The sequence below is a fragment of the Ranitomeya imitator genome, chromosome 1 (genome assembly GCF_032444005.1).
Source record: "Ranitomeya imitator isolate aRanImi1 chromosome 1, aRanImi1.pri, whole genome shotgun sequence".
Lineage (NCBI taxonomy): Eukaryota > Metazoa > Chordata > Amphibia > Anura > Dendrobatidae > Ranitomeya > Ranitomeya imitator.
In genome coordinates, this window is record NC_091282.1 from 73298922 (window position 1) to 73313389 (window position 14468).

General features: G+C 49.9%; 2 non-coding genes and 2 pseudogenes across 2 annotated transcripts; all 4 read left to right on the forward strand.

Annotated features, from left to right (window-relative positions):
• Nucleotides 1–11233: 11233 nt before the first annotated feature.
• On the forward strand, nucleotides 11234–11343 carry LOC138659674 (5S ribosomal RNA; annotated as a pseudogene).
• A 697-nt stretch (nucleotides 11344–12040) lies between these two features.
• Nucleotides 12041–12159, forward strand: LOC138658408 (5S ribosomal RNA). Its single transcript, XR_011317492.1, has one exon. It is a non-coding gene; the product is annotated as a 5S ribosomal RNA (ribosomal RNA).
• A 651-nt stretch (nucleotides 12160–12810) lies between these two features.
• On the forward strand, nucleotides 12811–12920 carry LOC138659215 (5S ribosomal RNA; annotated as a pseudogene).
• Nucleotides 12921–13832: 912 nt separating this feature from the next.
• Nucleotides 13833–13951, forward strand: LOC138659577 (5S ribosomal RNA). The gene has a single exon (XR_011317498.1). It is a non-coding gene; the product is annotated as a 5S ribosomal RNA (ribosomal RNA).
• Nucleotides 13952–14468: the final 517 nt, after the last annotated feature.

Sequence of the window (14468 nt, forward strand, 5' to 3'; positions counted from 1 at the left end):
CATAAGCCGGCGCGCCGAGCAGGAGCGGAGAGATAAGCCTGCATACAGGGGGGAATATAAGCCATGCAGGGGGGAATATAAGCCATGCAGGGGGGGATATGAGCCATGCAGGGGGGAATATGAGCCATGCAGGGGGCGATATGAGCCATGCAGGGGGGAATATAAGCCATGCAGGGGGGAATATGAGCCATGCAGGGGGGAATATGAGCCATGCAGGGGGGAATATGAGCCATGCAGGGGGGAATATGAGCCATGCAGGGGGGGATATGAGCCATGCAGGGGGGAATATAAGCCATGCAGGGGGGGATATGAGCCATGCAGGGGGGAATATGAGCCATGCAGGGGGGATATGAGCCATGCAGGGGGGAATATAAGCCATGCAGGGGGGGATATGAGCCATGCAGGGGGGGATATGAGCCATGCAGGGGGAAATATAAGCCATGCAGGGGGGAATATAAGCCATGCAGGGGGGAATATGAGCCATGCAGGGGGGAATATGAGCCATGCAGGGGGGGATATGAGCCATGCAGGGGGGAATATGAGCCATGCAGGGGGGAATATGAGCCATGCAGGGGGGAATATGAGCCATGCAGGGGGGAATATGAGCCATGCAGGGGGGGATATGAGCCATGCAGGGGGGGATATGAGCCATGCAGGGGGGGATATGAGCCATGCAGGGGGGAATATGAGCCATGCAGGGGGGAATATGAGCCATGCAGGGGGGAATATGAGCCATGCAGGGGGGGATATAAGCCATGCAGGGGGGAATATAAGCCATGCATACAGGGGGGGGGGAATATGAGCCATGCATACAGGGGGGAATATAAGCCATGCATACAGGGGGGGAATATGAGCCATGCATACATGGGGAGATATGAGTCATGCATGCAGGAGGGGTAATATGAGCTATGTATATGGGATAGGAGGGAGATGAGCCATGCATACAGGAGGGGGGTCATTATACAGTATTGAGCATCATGTGTGGCCGTTATACAGTATGGAGCATCATTTGTGGTCATTATTCTATGGGGGTTACATTGAGTTGTATGGCAGGGCTGCAGGGGGGGGGCCCCATTTGGAAGTTCGCACCGGGGCCCCTAACTTTGTAGTTACGCCACTGCATAGTAGGCCACCTTTCTGGTGACTAATTACCCTAGGTGCAGTACCTAATCTGACCTGGGGGGGGGGGGGCACGCCAGAGAGCTGCAAGTTTTCAAGCGGAACTGTAAAACAGGATATACATAAATCCCTGCAGTTCGTGTTATATTGCAGAGCGGTGGGATAACTAAAATAAGCCCCTGCGGTAAACTAAAAGGTCAATAGCCTTGTGTGTGTTTTCATCACAGTGTAGCAGTGGAGGGATAACTAAGATAAGCCTCCTGCACATGTGATAGACATCTGTTGGCTTAAGGTCACCCCGATCCGTGACATAGGGGTGACAGTCACGGTGTGAATCGTGACATATATAATACACTCCTCAGTCCTCCATATAGTATAATACACTGCTCATAGTGCTTCATAAAGTATAATGCACCCATCATAGTCCTCCATATAGTATAATGCACTGCCATTGTCATCGATGTCGTACAATTCACTTCCCATAGTATAATGCACCCCAGAGTTATATATATATATATATATATATATATATATATATATAGTATAATGTATTCCCTATAGTCCTCGATACAGTATAATGCAACCCTCATATAGTATAATACAGCCACCCCACATAGTGTAATGCAGCCACCCCACAAAGTATAATGCAGTTACCCCACAGAGTATAATGCAGCCACCCCCAAAAGTATAGTGCAGTCCCACATAGAATATAATGCAGCCCCCTCATAGTATAATGCAGCCCCTCCATGCAGGGGCAGTGAGAAAGACACGGGCAAATAGTGACTAGGGGGCAGGGGAGAAGGACACAAGGGGGCTAGGGGAGACAGGCACAAGGGTGACACAAGGGGGCTAGGGGAGACAGGCACAAGAGTGAGAAAGGGGGGCTAGGGAGCAAGGAAGACAGGCACAAGGGGACACACAGGGGTAGGAGGCAGGGGAAAAGGGGACTAGTGGACAAGGGAGACTGACACAAGGGGACAAGGGAGACTGACACAAGGTGACACGCGGGGACTAGTGGGCAAGGGAGACTGACACAAGGGGACTAGTGGGCAAGGGAGACTGACAAGTGGACACACGGGGACAAGGGACACAAGCACAAGGGGACAAGGGAGACAGGCACAAGGAGACGCACAGAGACTAGTGGGCAAGGGAGACTGACACAAGGGGACACACACAGACAAGGGATACAAGCACAAGGGAGACAGGTACAAGGGGACACACAGGGACTAGTGAGCAAGGGAGACTGACACAAGGGGACAAGGGACACAAGCACAAGGGGACTCATGGGGAATAGGCGGAAGGGGAGAAGGGCACAAGGGGACACATGGGGACTCGGGGGCAAGGGAGAAAGGCACAAGAGGACACAAGGGGACTCCGAGGGCAGAGTAGATGAGGACGCACAGTGTTGTGAATTCTGTGGCAGAGCTCCCTCCTGTGGTCACAAATGGTACTTCGGCTGATTCTCTCTGGGAGCTTCCGTTTGTGGAGGAAAGTGGTACTGCGGCTTCTGAGTTTCCTCCCTCAGGTGATCTGGTGAGGTCGTTAGGTGCTTCTCTACTTAACTCCACCTAATGCTTTGATCCATGCTTCCTGTCAATGTTCCAGTGTAGGACTTGTTTTTCCCTGGATCATTCCTGTGGCCTGCTGCTCTGCATAGCTAAGTTCTTCTTTGCTATTTGTTTGCTATTTTTTCTGTCCAGCTTGTCTAATTGTTTTGCTGGAAGCTCTGGGACGCAAAGGGTGTACCTCCGTGCCGTTAGTTCGGTACGGAGGGTCTTTTTGCCCCCTTTGCGTGGTTTTCTTTAGGGTTTTGTGTAGACCGCAAAGTTATCTTTCCTATCCTCGCTCTGTTAAGAAAGTCGGGCCTCACTTTGCTGAATCTGTTTCATCCCTACGTTTGTCTTTCCATCTTAACTCACAGTCATTATATGTGGGGGGCTGCCTTTTCCTTTGGGGTATTTCTCTGAGGCAAGGTAGGCTTATTTTCTATCTTCAGGCTAGTTAGTTTCTCAGGCTGTGCCGAGTTGCATAGGCAGAGTTAGGCGCAATCCACGGCTGCCTCTAGTGTTGTTTGGAGAGGATTAGGGATTGCGGTCTGCAGAGTTCCCACGTCTCAGAGCTCGTTCTATTATTTTGGGTTATTGTCAGATCACTGTATGTGCTCTGACCGCTATGTCCATTGTGATACTGAATTGCCTATCACAACAGTACAGGAAGCCAAAAGTGCTAATGATTCTCAATAGAGGGAAAAAAGAAGTTCTGAGACCATTTTTTTTTTCTTTGCACTGTGTTTTGCCTTTTTTTTCCCCTAGACATTTGGGTGGTTCAGGACACAGGTGTAGCAATGGACATTAAAGGTCTGTCTTCATGAGATGAGATAGAGGTATATTGCCAGAAATTTAGAAAGTGGTCCGTGCTCACTCAATGGAATGAATCTGCGCTGGCAGCTATATTCAGAAAGGGTCTCTCTGAAGCCCTTAAGGATGTCATGGTGGGATTTCCTATGCCTGCTGGTTTGAATGAGTCTATGTCTTTGGCCATTCAGATCGGTCGACGCTTGCGTGAGCGTAAATCTGTGCACCATTTGGCGGTATTACCTGAGATTAAACCTGAGCCTATGCAGTGCGATAGGACTATGACCAGAGTTGAACGGCAAGAACACAGACGTCTGAATGGGCTGTGTTTCTACTGTGGTGATTCCACTCATGCTATCTCTGATTGTCCTAAGCGCACTAAGCGGTTCGCTAGGTCTGCCACCATTGGTACGGTACAGTCAAAGTTCCTTCTGTCCGTTACCTTGATCTGCTCTTTGTCATCGTATTCTGTCATGGCATTTGTGGACTCAGGCGCTGCTCTGAATTTGATGGACTTGGAGTATGCTAGGCGTTGTGGGTTTGTCTTGGAGCCCTTGCAGTGTCCTATTCCATTGAGAGGAATTGATGCTACGCCTTTGGCCAAGAATAAGCCTCAATACTGGACCCAGCTGACCATGTGCATGGCTCCTGCACATCAGGAGGTTATTCGCTTTCTGGTGTTGCATAATCTGCATGATGTGGTCGTGTTGGGGTTGCCATGGCTACAAGCCCATAATCCAGTATTGGATTGGAAATCCATGTCGGTGTCCAGCTGGGGTTGTCAGGGGGTACATGGTGATGTTCCATTTCTGTCAATTTCGTCATCCACCCCTTCTGAGGTTCCAGAGTTCTTGTCTGATTACCGGGATGTATTTGATGAGCCCAAGTCCGATACTCTACCTCCGCATAGGGATTGTGATTGTGCTATCAATTTGATTCCTGGTAGTAAATTCCCAAAAGGTCGACTGTTTAATTTATCCGTGCCTGAGCACACCGCTATGCGCAGTTATGTGAAGGAATCCCTGGAGAAGGGGCATATTCGCCCGTCATCGTCGCCATTAGGAGCAGGGGTTTTTTTTGTAGCCAAGAAGGATGGTTCGCTGAGACCTTGTATAGATTACCGCCTTCTTAATAAGATCACTGTTAAATTTCAGTACCCCTTGCCATTGTTATCTGATTTGTTTGCTCGGATTAAGGGGGCTAGTTCACCAAGATAGATCTTCATGGTGCGTATAATCTGGTGCGAATCAGGCGAGGCGATGAATGGAAAACTGCATTTAATACGCCTGAGGGTCATTTTGAGTATCTAGTGATGCCATTCGGACTTGCCAATGCTCCATCAGTGTTTCAGTCCTTTATGCATGACATCTTCCGAGAGTACTTGGATAAATTCCTGATTGTGTACTTGGATGACATTTTGATCTTCTCGGATGATTGGGAGTCTCATGTGAAGCAGGTCAGAACGGTTTTTCAGGTCCTGCGTGCTAATTCTTTGTTTGTGAAGGGATCAAAGTGTCTCTTTGGTGTGCAGAAGGTTTCATTTTTGGGGTTCATCTTTTCCCCTTCTACTATCGAGATGGATCCTGTTAAGGTCCAGGCCATCCATGATTGGACTCAGCCGACATCTCTGAAAAGTCCGCAAAAGTTCCTGGGCTTTGCTAATTTTTATCGTCGCTTCATCTGCAATTTTTCTAGTATTGCCAAACCATTGACCGATTTGACCAAGAAGGGTGCTGATTTGGTCAATTGGTCTTCTGCTGCTGTGGAAGCTTTTCAAGAGTTGAAGCGTCATTTTTCTTCTGCCCCTGTGTTGTGTCAACCAGATGTTTCTCTTCCGTTACAGGTCGAGGTTGATGCTTCTGAGATTGGAGCAGGGGCTGTTTTGTCGCAGAGAGGTTCTGATTGCTCAGCGATGAAACCATGCGCTTTTTTTTCCAGGAAGTTTTCGCCTGCTGAGCGAAATTATGATGTGGGCAACCGAGAGTTGCTGGCCATGAAGTGGGCATTCGAGGAGTGGCGTCATTGGCTTGAAGGAGCTAAGCATCGCGTGGTGGTATTGACTGATCATAAGAACTTGACTTATCTCGAGTCTGCTAAGCGTTTGAATCCTAGACAGCCTCGTTGGTCGCTGTTTTTTGCCCGTTTTGACTTTGTGATTTCGTACCTTCCGGGCTCTAAAAATGTGAAGGCAGATGCTCTGTCTAGGAGTTTTGTGCCCGACTCTCCGGGTTTATCTGAGCCGGCGGGTATCCTCAAGGAAGGAGTAATTGTGTCTGCCATCTCCCCTGATTTGCGGCGGGTGCTGCAAAAATTTCAGGCTAATAAACCTGATCGTTGTCCAGCGGAGAAACTGTTTGTCCCTGATAGGTGGACGAATAAAGTTATCTCTGAGGTTCATTGTTCGGTGTTGGCTGGTCATCCTGGAATCTTTGGTACCAGAGAGTTAGTGGCTAGATCCTTTTGGTGGCCATCTCTGTCACGGGATGTGCGTACTTTTGTGCAGTCCTGTGGGATTTGTGCTCGGGCTAAGCCCTGCTGTTCTCGTGCCAGTGGGTTGCTTTTGCCCTTGCCGGTCCCGAAGAGGCCTTGGACACATATCTCTATGGATTTTATTTCAGATCTTCCCGTTTCTCAAAAGATGTCAGTCATTTGGGTGGTCTGTGATCGCTTTTCTAAGATGGTCCATCTGGTACCCTTGTCTAAATTGCCTTCCTCCTCTGATTTGGTGCCATTGTTCTTCCAGCATGTGGTTCGTTTGCATGGCATTCCAGAGAATATCGTTTCTGACAGAGGTTCCCAGTTTGTTTCGAGGTTTTGGCGAGCCTTTTGTGGTAGGATGGGCATTGACTTGTCTTTTTCCTCGGCTTTCCATCCTCAGACTAATGGCCAGACCGAACGAACCAATCAGACCTTGGAAACCTATCTGAGATGCTTTGTTTCTGCCGATCAGGATGACTGGGTGTCCTTTTTGCCTTTGGCTGAGTTCGCCCTTAATAATCGGGCCAGCTCGGCTACCTTGGTTTCGCCATTTTTCTGCAATTCTGGGTTCCATCCTCGTTTCTCTTCAGGACAGGTTGAGTCTTCGGACTGTCCTGGTGTGGATACTGTGGTGGACAGGTTGCAGCAGATTTGGACTCATGTAGTGGACAATTTGACCTTGTCCCAGGAGAAGGCTCAACGTTTCGCTAATTGCAGACGCCGTGTGGGTCCCCGACTTCGTGTTGGGGATCTGCTTTGGTTATCTTCTCGTCATATTCCTATGAAGGTTTCCTCTCCTAAGTTTAAACCTCGTTTCATTGGTCCGTATAGGATTTCTGAGGTTCTTAATCCTGTGTCTTTTCGTCTGACCCTCCCAGATTCTTTTTCCATACATAACGTATTCCATAGGTCATTGTTGTGGAGATACGTGGCACCTATGGTTCCATCTGTTGACCCTCCTGCCCCGGTTTTGGTGGAGGGGGAATTGGAGTATATTGTGGAGAAGATTTTGGATTCTCGTGTTTCGAGACGGAAACTCCAGTATCTGGTTAAATGGAAGGGGTATGCTCAGGAAGATAATTCCTGGGTTTTTGCCTCTGATGTCCATGCTCCCGATCTTGTTCGTGCCTTTCATGTGGCTCATCCTGGTCGGCCTGGGGGCTCTGGTGAGGGTTCGGTGACCCCTCCTCAAGGGGGGGGTACGGTTGTGAATTCTGTGGCAGAGCTCCCTCCTGTGGTCACAAATGGTACTTCGGCTGATTCTCTCTGGGAGCTTCCGTTTGTGGAGGAAAGTGGTACTGCGGCTTCTGAGTTTCCTCCCTCAGGTGATCTGGTGAGGTCGTTAGGTGCTTCTCTACTTAACTCCACCTAATGCTTTGATCCATGCTTCCTGTCAATGTTCCAGTGTAGGACTTGTTTTTCCCTGGATCATTCCTGTGGCCTGCTGCTCTGCATAGCTAAGTTCTTCTTTGCTATTTGTTTGCTATTTTTTCTGTCCAGCTTGTCTAATTGTTTTGCTGGAAGCTCTGGGACGCAAAGGGTGTACCTCCGTGCCGTTAGTTCGGTACGGAGGGTCTTTTTGCCCCCTTTGCATGGTTTTCTTTAGGGTTTTGTGTAGACCGCAAAGTTATCTTTCCTATCCTCGCTCTGTTAAGAAAGTCGGGCCTCACTTTGCTGAATCTGTTTCATCCCTACGTTTGTCTTTCCATCTTAACTCACAGTCATTATATGTGGGGGGCTGCCTTTTCCTTTGGGGTATTTCTCTGAGGCAAGGAAGGCTTATTTTCTATCTTCAGGCTAGTTAGTTTCTCAGGCTGTGCCGAGTTGCATAGGCAGAGTTAGGCGCAATCCACGGCTGCCTCTAGTGTTGTTTGGAGAGGATTAGGGATTGTGGTCTGCAGAGTTCCCACGTCTCAGAGCTCGTTCTATTATTTTGGGTTATTGTCAGATCACTGTATGTGCTCTGACCGCTATGTCCATTGTGATACTGAATTGCCTATCACAACAGCACAGGGCTGCAAGGGGACAGGAGAAGACGGGGGAAAGACTTGGGAGCATGGAAGAAGGGGGCACAGGAATTACGAGGACAGGGTAGATGGGGAACACACGGTGAGAAAGGGGACAGGGGAGACATGAGACCAGGAAAGGCGAGTCACACGGGGAAAAAGGGCAGGGAATGCATGGGGGTGCAGGAGGACTCAGGGCATGTGAGATGGGGAGCATTGAGGAACCAGGGGAGGAGGGACAAGGCATGTACAGGGGCCTGGAGGAGCACAATGACCTCAACCTGGGGACCTACAAGGACATGGGGCACGGGAGAGCAGGGAGGAAACGGGGCTGGTGTCACAGGACGGTGACACATGGGCAGCAGACACACCTCACTGCCGCTGGTTCCGTACACCTCCATATTCATCCCCAGATCCTCCACATAGCTGAGCTGCTGCAGCATCCCCCTCCTGGGCGGCTCGGTCCATGCGCCCCCTGCCAGCTCTGGAGCTGCCTGGTCCCAGCAGCCACCACAGTCTCCGCCAATATGGCAGCCGCCATCACCTGTGCAGATGCTGCACTGCCTGGTCCCTGCACACAGCTGGTGTGCGATGAAGTTATGTCATCACGCACCTGCAGTGTCAGAGGTGGAGGGGAATGATGGGAGAGGGAGCGTCAGCTGGCACTCTCTCCTCCATCATTGCTTTGCAGGGCTGGTTTTAGGCAAAGTGGGACCCTAGGCAAAGTTTAAAATGGGGCCCCAAATGGTAATATATTGCACATCACACAGAAGCATTTCGGTTGTTGTCAGGAACATGAGGTATTTGATCGTGTATTGTCGCGCACACAGAGCTTTTGCATCCAAGAGCAGAGAACAGACATGCTGTGGGCCATTCCAACCCCTCTTTTCACTCTGCCTGCTGCTTGTGTGTGTGTGAATCCTAAACCCCTCATTTCACCCCTCCCTGAAGAATTTTTATGGTTCTATGCTGCACACAGACCAGTCTCCCTAAAACTACTCATTACCCCTCCCATATGGCACTGGTTGAAACTGGTGTAGCAACCTTGAGATTCTTTGTTCTATTGAAGTGATATATACTGGCACTGATCTGGGCTAGAGATATAAGAATTATATATTCCGGATGTCCATCGGTAGATCTATCACTCACTGAAACCGCCAGCAGCTAAACGCAGCGAGGGTAAAGTGTGGATCTCTCAGTAAGCGGTTCAGGTAATTGCTCCGTGTTTACACTTAAAAGAATCGCCCCAACATGGTGCACCTCGTGATCCTGGTGTGTTTCTTATATGAGGTTCATACAGCGAGACAGGCGTAAAGATGGCATTTCATACCTCCAAGTAAAGGGGAGGTTTCAGCCTCTAAGTGATGTCACCAAAGGGGGAGTGCCCAGGTTTTAGGCTGTGAGATAACTTAGTGAGACAGCAGTCCTCAGTGTCTTCTTGTCTGGGGTTTAGCTGCTATACAGATGTGATATGCATCTTGATGTGTCTCCTGAGCACATGGGCAACTAGGAGATGAAATGATCTGAATGCTATGTAAGTGTTTTTTCAACTTTAATCCCATTTTATTTGTAATTGCATTGCACATATGATTTGTCTTCTTTATAATACCTTTTTATACTTTGTAAACACTGTCTACTTTTTTGGAGTAAAATATACAATTTATTAGCTTTTCTCTCCTTGTTCCATAACAAACTGTCACGTCCTCTGAGGTGAATTACGCTACTGATTTGGGTTGCTCCGGACCCGTTAATACTTGGAAAATCAGAGTTGGTTGCAGAATACTTTGTCCTGTGCAATATAGAATAGAATAGAATGTATAATGTGCCCCCATAGTATATAACACAGCCTCCCCCAGAGAATATAATATACTCCCATAGTATACAACACAGCCTCCCCCATAGAATGTAATATACCCCCAATAGTATATAACACAGTCACATAGTATGTAACACAGCCTCCCCCATAGAATATAATATACCTCCATAATATATAACACAGCCCTCATAGTATATAACACAGCTAACATAGTATATAGCACAGCCCGCATAGTATATAGCACAGCCCGCATAGTATATAACACAGCCCACATAGTATATAGCACAGCCCACATCTCTCCCCCCCGATAATGGCCCCATAGTCCGATACTCACTGTTATAGGAAAAAAAAATACACTCCTCACCTCTCCTTGTGCTCCCTGCTCCTGTCTCAGCGGCTGCACAGCCTAGTACACACCCGCAGTGTCAGAGGCAGAGCGGTGAATGATGGGAGAGGGAGCGTCAGCTGATGCTCTCTCCTCCATCATTGCTTTGAACTGTACCGGCAGACAATGGTATAGTTCAATGTGGCTGCGGCAGGGGCTCCATAGCGGTTGCGTGTTGCCGCTATCTGGGGGCCTCTGGGGGATCGGGGACCCTAGGCAGCTGCCTGCTCCTAACGCCGGCCCTGTTACTTTGAACTGTATCGGTGTTATAGATGCTGGTATAGTTCAATGCGGCGGTGACGGGGGGAGACGGGTGTTTCAGACCTGCTAGGCCCCTGACCTGCTGGGCGTGGTCGCAGGCTTTACACGGGTCACAGGTTCAAACTATCACTTAGTCTTTATGTAGACGATAAGGTTCTTTAGGGAAACAAGCAAAACTATTAAAGTTTTAGGCTTTAATAAACAAAATGTGCAGTGCAGTTCTCTGGGAATAGAAAAAATGTAATAACTAAACTATATTTAATCGTTAAGAAACAATCCCTTGATCCGACCTCTATATCCAGCTATCGTCTGATATCGCTACTCCCATTGGTCTCCAAACTCCTCTAACACCATATCCATTGCTGAACTTTCATCCCACCTCTCGTCCTAACTCACTCTTTGACAGCCTACAAACCATCTCTTGTCCCCACTCCCCACTATTCCACCAAAACTGCCCTAACCAAAATTAACGGCTTGCTTACTGCCTAAGCTATCAACTCGCAACCATCTCACCCTCTTCCTTCATTCACTCCTGGATGTCTCGATCCGCCTCAAGTTGCGGCTCCTGCTTGCTCTTTCTGTCACGTCCCCCCCAGATGAATGGTTTAGCCTGCAGGAGACCCTGCGTCAAGCCATTTTTAAAGACACCTGATGCTCAGGCCCTGCTGCGGTGGGGGTTTCACTGCAAAACAAACAACGCCTATAGTGACAGCCCAGCCTTTGCATGGGCCCTTCGGAGCCCGCCTCCACATGGTCAGAGTTCTCGCCACCACGCGAGCCTGAGGAAGGCTGGCCAGTCGATGGGCCAAGGAGCGTCTACTGGCCACACCACCCTGGATACCCCCGATCTCGTAAGCAAAGCAGGGCTGGGCTTGGACAGTACTTGGATGGGAGACCTCCTGGGAACACCAGGTGCTGTAGACAGTTTTGATGACATTTTGCCCCCTTGCCCAGCTCGGCTAGTATAGAGCGGCGCCTTGCCAGACACCGACCTTACGTAACCTAGAGGCTGGAAGCCTCAAGCCCCACAAGGCCTCTGAGACTGCAGCTAAGGATGCTACCCTGCCGCCACCGCCGCCTCACACCGAGATCCCTGCCGTGGCTAGGAGTGCTTATTGACCCCGCAGCCTGCCTTCTGGAAATGAAGGTGTTATAAGCATCCCGGACCGTGAAGGGGGCAGATTTTCAGCAGGCGCCCCGGGGATGATTTTTAGAGGCCGGCCGGCAGAAGTAACGTCTTTTTCTGCAAAGAAGCTTGTGTAACTAACCCAATCAGATGGCTGCCCAGGACCAGGGGTTATTCCCTTTCAATAAAAGTTCATCCCAGCTTGCAGGCTATTAGAAAGCAACAAACCACCCTGTACTCATCCTACCCGGGTCCACCGGAGGGTCTCAGCGCTGCTCTAGGTCTGTGGCATTAGCTGCGACGCTGACGTCACGTCGGCAGCCGATCAGTGAGCTCAGGGGCTCTGAGCGGGGCGTTCTGCCTACAAACCCTTTAAGGGAGACAGCAAAAAAGTGAAGAGAAAAGAAAGCACAAAAGGGCCTCTTGCTGAGCACTGGACAGGACAGGGCAGCCAGACTGCAAAGTAGAAAAGCAGCAAGTGAGAGGCCTGTCTCTGCCTACGGCCACACCACCCTGAACACGCCCGATCTCGTCTGATCTCGGAAGCTAAGCAGGGTCGGGCCTGGTTAGTACTTGGATGGGAGACCGCCTGGGAATACCAGGTGTTGTAGGCTTTTGCTTTTTCCTTCCTTCCACCAGCAGGGGTCACTCTCCTCTATGCCTTTTTTCCATTCCCATTCACAAGGGCACACATGCTTCTTTCTTCTTTTCATTTGCTTTCACTCTTGCGCTGTTCCATCCTTGCAAAATGCCAGCATCCTTCTCATCACCGTGGGCCTCCAGCATTGTTGCTTATTTACTTTTAATACTAGGCTTCTTTTCAACAGGACCAGCGCCTCCTGCGGGCTTAGAAGCAACCGCCGGCAACCTGGTGGCCAGTTTACAGGCCGAAGCAAGCAGAACACCTTTGCAGGCAACACGACCCCCTGAAGAGCAGCTCACAGTCACTCGCTACCATCTCACCCTCTTCCTTCATTCGCTCCTGGATGTCTCGATCCGCCTCAAGTTGCGGCTCCTGCTTGCTCTTTCTGTCACGTCCCCCCCCAGATGAATGGTTTAGCCTGCAGGAGACCCTGCGTCAAGCCATTTTTAAAGACACCTGATGCTCAGGCCCTGCTGCAGTGGGGGTTTCACTGCAAAACAAACAATGCCTATAGTGGCAGCCCTGGCTTTGCATGGGCCCTTCGGAGCCTGCCTCCACATGGTCAGAGTTCTAACCACCACATGAGACTGAGGAAGGCTGGCCAGTTGATGGGCCAAGGAGCGTCTACTGGCCACACCACCCTGGATATGCCCGATCTCGTAAGCAAAGCAGGGCTGGGCTTGGACAGTACTTGGATGGGAGACCTCCTCGGAACACCAGGTGCTGTAGACAGTTTTGATGAAATTTTGCCCCCTTGCCCAGCTCGGCTAGTATAGAGCGGCGCCTTGCCAGACACCGACCTTATGTAACCTAGAGGCTGGAAGCCTCAAGCCCCACAAGGCCTCTGAGACTGCAGCTAAGGACGCTACCCTGCCACCTCCTCGCATGCCTCACACTGAGATCCCTGCCGTGGCTAGGAGTGCTTATTGACCCTGCAGCCTGCCTTCTGGAAATGAAGGCGTTATAAGCATCCCGGACCGTGAAGGGGGCAGATTTTCAGCAGGCGCCCCGGGGATGATTTTTAGAGGCCGGCTGACAGAAGTAACGTCTTTTTCTGCAAAGAAGCTTGTGTAACTAACCCAATCAGATGGCTGCCCAGGACCCAAATTCAGGGCTGGGAAGGAGCGGGAGGGAATTGGGGGTGTTTTCCTGCTAAGGCACAGAAATAATCATAATAAGAAAAAACAGGAGAGTCTGACGCATGGTGGCGCTGAGGCTGCAGGGGCAAATAGGTGTGGCCACATGCAAGCGTATGTGCGTATTCGCTTACGTGTGAGTGTGCACTTCCTAGTTGTGGCGCGCTGCAGACAATCAAAGGGGTTGTTCCCTTTCAATAAAAGTTCATCCCAGCTTGCAGGCTATTAGAAAACAACAAACCACCCTGTACTCACCCTACCCGGGTCCACCAGAGGGTCTCAGCGCTGCTCTAGGTCTGTGGCATTAGCTGCGACGCTGACGTCACGTCGGCAGCCGATCAGTGAGCTCAGCGGCTCTGAGCGGGGCGTTCTGCCTACAAACCCTTTAAGGGAGACAGCAAAAAAGTGAAGAGAAAAGAAAGCACAAAAGGGCCTCTTGCTGAGCACTGGACAGGACAGGGCAGCCAGACTGCAAAGTAGAAAAGCAGCAAGTGAGAGGCCTGTCTCTGCCTACGGCCACACCACCCTGAACACGCCCGATCTCGTCTGATCTCGGAAGCTAAGCAGGGTCGGGCCTGGTTAGTACTTGGATGGGAGACCGCCTGGGAATACCAGGTGTTGTAGGCTTTTGCTTTTTCCTTCCTTCCACCAGCAGGGGTCACTCTCCTCTATGCCTTTTTTCCATTCCCTTTCACAAGGGCACACATGCTTCTTTCTTCTTTTCATTTGCTTTCACTCTTGTGCTGTTCCATCTTTGCAAAATGCCAGCATCCTTCTCATCACCGTGGGCCTCCAGCATTGTTGCTTATTTACTTTTAAGAAAGTCTTTATCAGCACTATTACTTTATTTCCACCCCATGTTCTTCCTGTGAACAGCATTCTGTTTCTCGCCCCCTCATTTTCTCATCCAAAGTTTGTGGGCTCAGTCTGTTTCCAGCAATACACACAATCCTGTGCTAGAGCATTGTATGTGTCTCGCGCTGCGCCTGACAACCCACACACTGACTACAGTAACACAAGCGAGGTATTTAATGTCATTCCTAACCCTGAGCTGAATACGGTCCTCATAACTGTATTACAGCAAAACAGGCACCTGCCGTTAACTCCATGTTTAAATAATTTCTGTATATAACCTGTATAATGT